The sequence below is a fragment of the Pelophylax lessonae genome, assembly GCF_965119305.1.
Source record: "Pelophylax lessonae genome assembly, chromosome: 4".
Taxonomy (NCBI): domain Eukaryota; kingdom Metazoa; phylum Chordata; class Amphibia; order Anura; family Ranidae; genus Pelophylax; species Pelophylax lessonae.
In genome coordinates this window covers 636,738,027-636,746,674 of record NC_138771.1, presented here as the reverse complement: position 1 = coordinate 636,746,674, position 8,648 = coordinate 636,738,027, and positions in this window count along the sequence as shown.

Below are 8,648 nucleotides of genomic sequence, written 5' to 3'. Positions count from 1 at the left end.
CCGACTGCGACTTTTCGGCCGAACAGAATCTGGTGTGCAGGCAATAAAATTTTTGTTGGCCGATTGTTCGCCAGTCAGTACAGAATTCGGCCGACAAACAGCAGATGAGCAAGACTGGGCATGCTCAGAGAAGAAAAAAGACACGGAAAGTCAACCGTCACATGACATCACTTCTGCAGTCGGCTGTTGTTGGCCGACAAAATTCATGTGCAGTCTTTTGCAGTTTTCAGCCGACAGGACAGCACCAGACAAAAGACGGCCGATCGTTCGGCCGACATTCGGTACGTGTGTACGGGGCTTAAATCTAAAGGAAATCTAACAACAAAAGTTGTATAGTGTGTATCCAGCTTAAAGCGGTAGTATCCCACTTTTTGACACTTTTACCTACAGGTAAGCCTATAATATGGCTTACCTGTAGGTACAAATAATATCTCCTAAACCGGCATGGTTTAGGAGATATTTACAGTGCATGCAGCCGCTCTCGTGAGCGGCGCATGCGCTCTGAAGGTCCGGGGGGACCTTCAATTAATTTGCCGGGAGCTTGCCGGAAAATCACTCCCGCGCGCATGCGCGGGAGTGACGTCATCGTGGCTCCGGCCAATCATCGCGAGGGATCATGGAAGCGCCCGCAGCGATGTCCGGGGGTCCGTGTGGGGGCTTCGTTCTAAGGTAAGTTACACATAATGGGCTAGTATGCTATGCCTTTGTCTTGCAGGTTTTTTTTTTTTTTTTCTAGGGTTTACAACCGCTTTAAAGCTGGATACACACTATCCAACTTTTGTGGTTAGATTTCCTTCAGATTTACCTTTTCTATGTAGCGCAAGGGCCTGCCTGATTGCATACAAATTGTTTAGGTTTGACCTCATATTATATGGTTTTGGTAAGTCTAAAGGAAAAAGTCTACAGAAAATCTTATAGTGTGTATGGCCCATTAGACTGATTTACAGAATTTAATATATTCTGGCCCCAACACAAGCACACGGATCCAGGGTTCTGACTTGAGTCAATAGCTTAAGCCTCGTACACACGCAACGATTATCGGCCGACCGATCGTCCGTCTTTTGTCCAGAGTGGTGTCTGTTGGTTGGAATGTGCCTAGACTGCACATGAATTTTCTCGGCCAACAAAATTCTACTTCAGAAGTGATGTCATGTGTTGGTTTGCTTTCTTTGCGTTCTTTCTTCTCTGAGCATGCCCAGTCTTGCTCATCAGATTTTTCCCTGTTGAAATCTGTACTGACTGCACGAAAATCGGCCGTTGTGTAGACGGCCAACAAAAATTTTATAGTCTGCACACCAGATTTTTTTCGGCCGAAAAGTCAGAGTTGGTTGTCGGAAGCATCATACTAACAAGCCGAAAATCGGCAGATCGGACGTCGGACGAAAATTCCCTGCCAATTTTCGACGGGTGTGTACGGGGCTTTAGAATGGTTTAATACTAGAGACAACCAGAAAGTTAGTATTTTCAGGAAGAGGCCACCCATTTTAGCCTTTTAGCACAGCTTTCCCTGAGGCTGGGTTCACGCTGGGGCGGCTTCGAAGTCGCCTGACTCTGAAGCCGCCCCCGTGCAGCGTGACTTCAGAGTGGCTTGCAAACGACTTCTCTAATAGAAGTCAACGCAAGTCGCCCCCAAAGTAGTGCAGGAAACTTTTTCTAGGTCGGAGCGACTTGAGTCGGTTCCATTGCACTGAATGGAGTGCGACTTGTAAGGCAACAAAGTCTCCTGACAAGTTGCCCCAGTGTGAACCAGAACTGAGGGTCCAATTAGATCTTATTTGCATAGATATGTGTGTCTTTGTAGCGTTAGGAAGTCGTGTTGCCATGTGTTAACTTGCGTTTCCTTTGTGCAATAAAATGCAGTTTGGGGCGTGCGGATGCACATTTTCAGAGATTTTTTTTTAAATTTATGGTTTGGAGTGGATAGGGTTGACAGCCATTGACCAAAGTTTGTTAAAAGCTGTTGCCGATGCTTTAAAGCATCTCCTATGAAGTTTTTTGGTGTGCTGCCATTGACTTCTATGGGTCTTCCAACACACCTGGCGCTCATTCTTACCACAACGCACATAAAAATATAGAGAAATTGCATGCACGTGGACATTTGGGCTTTAAACACTTGAAGACCGCAAAACGCAGTTTGAAGTATCATACACCCTCCCCGCACAGTTTTTTTTCTTACCAGGCGATTCTGCTTTTTGTAAAAGAAAACCTAGCGGCTTATTAGCCGCTGGATTGCTTTTACGGGTGGCGGAGGGGGGTTCCTCCCCCCCCTGCTGCTGCCCTCTATTGCCTCCCCCGGCTCTCTAACCGGGTGAGCCTGGGACTGAAGCTTATCATAGAGGCTATCAGGGACCGGAACATTCCCATTCATCTTTACGGTATAGGAAACCGGAAGCGACGAGTATTTTGTCACTTCCATTTTTGCCGGATGTCAACAAAGCCATTTTTGGCTTGGGAAAGCATTTGATCACACCGATCTTGGTGTGAATAGATGCTTTGATGGGTAGACTCCCTCAGCTCTGCATCTCCATATTCCACCCAACTCTCTCTCCCAGCATGCCTCATTCCTGTTTAAGGGCACCTTAGTCCCATGCCATGCCCACTCGTGGGGATTGGCTAAGGGCCCCCAAATATGCAGACCAGCCCCTCCTTACATCCGCCCACTAGTATCTAGAATGTTCTCCAACTTTCTAGATCCAGGGGGAGGCACCAGAGAGCGGTCTGTATGAGTTATGCTGGTCTAACCTCTAATAACCCTGAACTCACAGGCTAGGCATGAGTTAGAGTATATTTTGCCTACTCTAACACACTGGAGGGTGTTACACTTATTATTATTATTATTATTATTTTAGGATAGGCTGTGCATTGCATTGCATAAGAATGTGGCATGTATGCATTTCAGTTTACCACACTTGTATGGGGCAAACAGGTTTAATTTTGTTTTCATTGAGCCCTTTGCTGATTAGTGCAGATCAATGCAGCTTATAGGGTAACTCCACTTTTGTAGTATAAAAAAAAATAAAAACAAAAATAAAAAAAGAATATAACATATACAATTGCTACACAAGTCATATTGTAATTGAATGTTATTAAAAATTACCTGTCCTTTTAAAACTGCAGCTCTGTGATTTTCTGTAAAATGCAATATGGCAACCTGGAGGTGTTCCATACACAGATGGTATACAGAGCGCCCCCCCCTGAAAATGTAATTTCCTGCTTGTGTGATTGGCTCACTGATTTTCCCAGAAGTCTGCACTAAGATGCAAGTCAGATGTTGGGTATCCCCTGCAATAGAAATGTCATTTTTGGTGAGATACTTTGGTGAGATCTAAAGGGATGCAGACCCTGCCAGTTTCCCCATGAGAACCCTGCAAGTGCAGCAGCTGATTGATAATTATAAAACCACTCCTATATAGATTCACTTTGCACATGGACACAGACAAATAGCTATTCCTATAGAATTACAAAAGGTAGGACTCTGCAACAAAGTTTGATAAAATCCCTGCAAAGTACATCGAACATCAAGGGGAATGTTTTTTTCTCAACAAAATTGGAGTTACTCTTTAACCACTTCCCGACCACCCGCCGCCTTTTTACTGCGTCAGGTTGGCTCTCCTGCGCAAACCAACGTAGACCTACGTCGGTCGCACGCAGGAAGCTAGGGGGCGCACCGGGGAAGCCGATGCACGGGTCAGGCGGCTGCGATCGTTCCTCGTTGAGAGAGAAGGACGGTCAACTGTTGTAAACACAGCTGACCGTTCTTCTCCCTGTAATGATCACAGTGCCCCTGTGATCCTTCTATATAGGATCACAGGTCTCTATGGTCATTTCAGAAGCCACGCCCCCCCACAGTTAGAATCACTCCCCTAGGCTCACATTTAACCCCTTGATCACCCACAGTGTTAACCCCTTCCCTGCCAATGGCATTATTACAGTAACAGTGCATATTTTTAGCACTGATTACTGTAGTAATGTCACTGGTCCCTCCGAAAGTGTCAAAAATGTCAGTTAGGGGTCCGATCTGTCCGCCGCAATGTCGCAGTCCCGCTAAAAATCGCTGATCGCCGCCATTACTAGTAAAAAAAAAACAATAAAAATATAGCAGAAAACAAATTGGCCTAAAATTTTAAAAAATTTAGATTTTTACATTTTTTTTTTGAGAATGTCAGATAACAGAATGTGAAAAATACTATTTTTTTTTTTTTTTTTTCAGAATTGTCTTTTTTTGTTTATAGCACAAAAAATAAAAATAGAAGATGATCAAATACCACCAAAAGAAAGCTCTATTTGTGGGGAAAAAAGGACATCAATTTTATTTAGGTACAGCGTCGCACGACCGCGCAATTTTCCGTTAAATTAATGCAGTGCCGAATCGCAAAATATGACCTGGTCATTAAGGGGGCAAATCTTTCCGGTCTTAAAATGGTGCTTTGTGCTTCCTGTTATACAGACCGCTCACGGCTCCTCTCTCTCCTTGTGCAGGGTGACTGGTCTTGTCTCCGCCCCCTCCTGTTATACAGACCGCTCAGTGCTGCTCTCTCCTTGTGCAGGGTGACTGGTCTTGTCTCCGCCCCCTCCTGTTATACAGACTGCTCAGTGCTGCTCTCTCCTTGTGCAGGGTGACTGGTCTTGTCTCCGCCCCCTCCTGTTATACAGACTGCTCAGTGCTGCTCTCTCCTTGTGCAGGGTGACTGGTCTTGTCTCCGCCCCCTCCTGTTATACAGACCGCTCAGTGCTGCTCTCTCCTTGTGCAGGGTGACTGGTCTTGTCTCCGCCCACTCCTGTTATACAGACTGCTCAGTGCTGCTCTCTCCTTGTGCAGGGTGACTGGTCTTGTCTCAGCCCCCTCCTGTTATACAGACCGCCCAGTGCTGCTCTCTCTACTTCTGCAGGGTGACTGGTCTTGTCTCCGCCCCCTCCTGTAGTTTTCTGCAGGCAGCCTGTAGTGTGTGAAGCTGCTTGGTCCCTCCCACAGCTCTGCTTTCTGCACAGGCTATGTACAGCACAGTGATGATGTCACTGCTACTTTTCCAAAGTAATATCTAGCATTGCAGGTGTTTTTGGTGCACACAAAGTGAATGAGCCCAAAAATGCAGGGGGGAAAAAAGACAGACGTTTCATATTCTTCAAAATGCACTACACTGCAGCGCTGATATGAGAACAGGCGCTATAATTATTATGGGGAAGCTGGACACATGCGTTAAAATGCAACAGTGTAAATGGGCTCATAAGGCGCATGCACACCACAATGCAGTGCAGTGCAATGTAGGCATATCACATTAATCACCCGATTACAAATAAAGGGGCTGGAACACCTTGGGCACGAAAAAAAAAAATGGAACAACCTGCATTTTTTCCCCAGGGCAGCGCACAGGACACTATGTTGTAGCGTACATGCGTTTGGAGGTGTACCGGAGTGCCATTCATTGCACCAACACACACACACACTCATACATACACGTATATAAATATATATATATATATATATATATATATATATATATGCAGTATCTCACAAAAGTGAGTACACCCCTCACATTTTTGTAAATATTCTATTATATCTTTTCATGTGACAACACTGAAGAAATGACACTTTGCTACAATGTAAAGTAGTGAGTGTACAGCTTGTATAAGAGTGTACATTTGCTGTCCCCACAAAATAACTCAACACACAGCCATTAATGTCAAACCGCTGGCAACAAAAGTGAGTACACCCCTAAGTGAAAATGTCCAAATTAGGCCCAAAGTGTCAATATTTTGTGTGGTCACCATTACTTTCCAGCACTGCCTTAACCCTCTTGGGCATGGAGTTCTCCAGAGCTTCACAGATTGCCACTGGAGTCCTTTTCCACTCCTCCATGATGGCATCACAGAGCTGGTGGATGTTAGAGAACTTGCGCTCCTCCACCTCCGTTTAACGATGCCCCACAGATACTCATTAGGGTTTAGGTCTGGAGACATGCTTGGCCAATCCATCACCTTTACCCTCAGCTTCTTTAGCAAGGCAGTGGTCATCTTGTAGGTGTGTTTGGGGTCGTTATCATGTTGGAATACTGCCCTGCAGCCCAGTCTCCGAAGGGAGAGGATCATGCTCTGCTTCAGTATGTCACAGTACATGTTGGCATTCATGGTTCCCTCAATGAACTGTAGTTCCCCAGTGCCGGCAGCACTCATGCAGCCCAGACCATGACACTCCCACCACCATGCTTGACTGTAGGCAAGACACACTTGTCTTTGTACTCCTCACCTGGTTGCCGCCACACACGCTTGACACCATCTGAACCAAATAAGTTTATCTTGGTCTCATCAGACCCCAGGACATGGTTCCAGTAATCCATGTCCTTAGTCTGCTTGTCTTCAGCAAACTGTTTGTGAACTTTCTTGTGCATCATCTTTAGAAGAGGCTTCCTTCTGGGACGGCAGCCATGCAGACCAATTTGATGCAGTGTGCGGCGTATGGTCTGAGCACTGACAGGCTGACCCCTCCCCCACCCCTTCAACCTCTGCAGCAATGCTGGCAGCACTCATACGTCTATTTCTAAAGACAACCTCTGGATATGATGCTGAGCACGTGCACTCAACTTCTTTGGTCGACCATGGCGAGGCCTGTTCTGAGGGGAACCTGTCCTGGTTAACCGCTGTATGGTCTTGGCCACCGTGCTGCAGCTCAGTTTCAGGATCTGGGCAAACTTCTAGCATAGGCCATCTTTATGTAGAGCAACAATTCTTTTTTTTCAGATCCTCAGAGAGTTCTTTGCCATGGGGTGCCATGTTGGAACTTCCAGTGACCAGTATGAGAGAGTGAGAGCGATAACACCAAAATTTACCACACCTGCTCCCCATTCACACCTGAGACCTCGTAACACTAACGAGTCACATGACACCGGGGAGGGAAAATGGCTAGTTGGGCCCAATTTGAACATTTTCACTTAGGGGTGTACTCACTTTTGTTACCAGCGATTTAGACATTAATGGCTGTGTGTTGAGTTATTTTGAGGGGACAGCAAATTTACACTGTTATACAAGCTGTACACTCACTACTTTACATTGTAGCAAAGTGTCATTTCTTCAGTGTTGTCACATGAAAAGATAGAATAAAATATTTACATAAATGTGAGGGGTGTACTCACTTTTGTGAGATACTGTATATTGTGCTTCACAGCACTTTGCGGTAATGCACGAGTTTGCCAAGCCTTACCAGCATGCAACTGTGGTGAGAAAAAGGAGCATCTATAGCCAAAACTCTTTGTTCTTTTGGAAGGAGTGGGGAAGGATTGTCAGGTTTTACTGCAGCCCAGGGCTCTGATTTCCCCACACTCAGACAGACAGAAGTATGTGTCAAATCCCAAAGTTTTTAGGCACAGGTGCAGCATCCAGACCCATTGGCAGCAGCCCGTCAAATCTATGACACCATGTCCATAGTACCGGCATTCACTCGTGTGCAGTGTATATTAGTGACATCTCAATCATCTATGGACTACAGAACACCTCCCCCATGTGCTGGACAAGAGGAGACATGCGGTGTTCTGTAGTCCTGTCCTAGGGTGACACTGTTCCTCCTCAGATACCATACAGTGAGTGAGTGTTGCTACTGGCACAATAACTGGGTAAAAAAAAAAAATGTAATAAAAGAAAGAGAAGATAAACTATTTGCAGCCACTGCACTGAAGAACTGGTAAGCTGCAGTAGGTTATTTTTAGTTTTTGATTTAGATTTCCACTTTTACCACTTAACCTTCTGGAAGATTTACCCCCCTTCATGACCAGGCCATTTTTTTTGTGATACGGCACTGCGTTACTTTAACTGACAATTGCGCAGTTGTGCGACGCTCTATTAAAAAAAATGTATGTACTTTTTTTTTCCAACAAACAGAGCTTTCTTTTGGTGGTATTTGATCACCTGTGCGGTTTTTATTTTTTACGCAATAAAAAAAAAAAAAAAATGACAGACAATTTTGAAAAATACCAATATTGTTTTTTTACTTTCTGCTATAAAGCACATCCAATAAAAAAAAAATGTAAAAAATCGAACTTCTCTTAATTAGTTTGAGCAAATATTTCTACTACGTATTTTTGTTAAAAAAAAATCCTAATAAGTGTACATTGATTGGTTTGCACAAAAGTTATCACATCTACAAACTATGGGATATTTTATTTATTTATTTTTTTACTGGTAATGGCGGTGATTAGCGACTTGGAACTGGGATATTGCGGCGGACAAATCGGGCACCTAATTGAAACTTTTGACACTTTTTGGGGAACAGTGACACTAATACAGTGATCAGTGCTAAAAAAAAAAATGCACTGTCAAGCCCCGTACACACGTACCGATCGTCGTCCGAACGATCGGCCGTCTTTTGTCCAGGGCTGTCGTGTCGGCTGAAAAGTGCAAAAGACTGCACACGAATTTTGTCCGCCAACAACAGCCGACTGCAGAAGTGATGTCATGTGATGGTTAACTTTCCTTGTCTTTTTTCTTTTCTGAGCATGCCCAGTCTTGCAAATCTGCTGTCTGTCGGCCAAAATCTGTACTGACTCGCGAACAATCGGCCGTTCTGGTGTCGGCCTACAAAAATTTTAATGCTTGCTCGACAGATTCTGTTCGGCCGAAAGTGCGCTGTCGGCTGTCGGAAGCATCATACTAACAAGCCT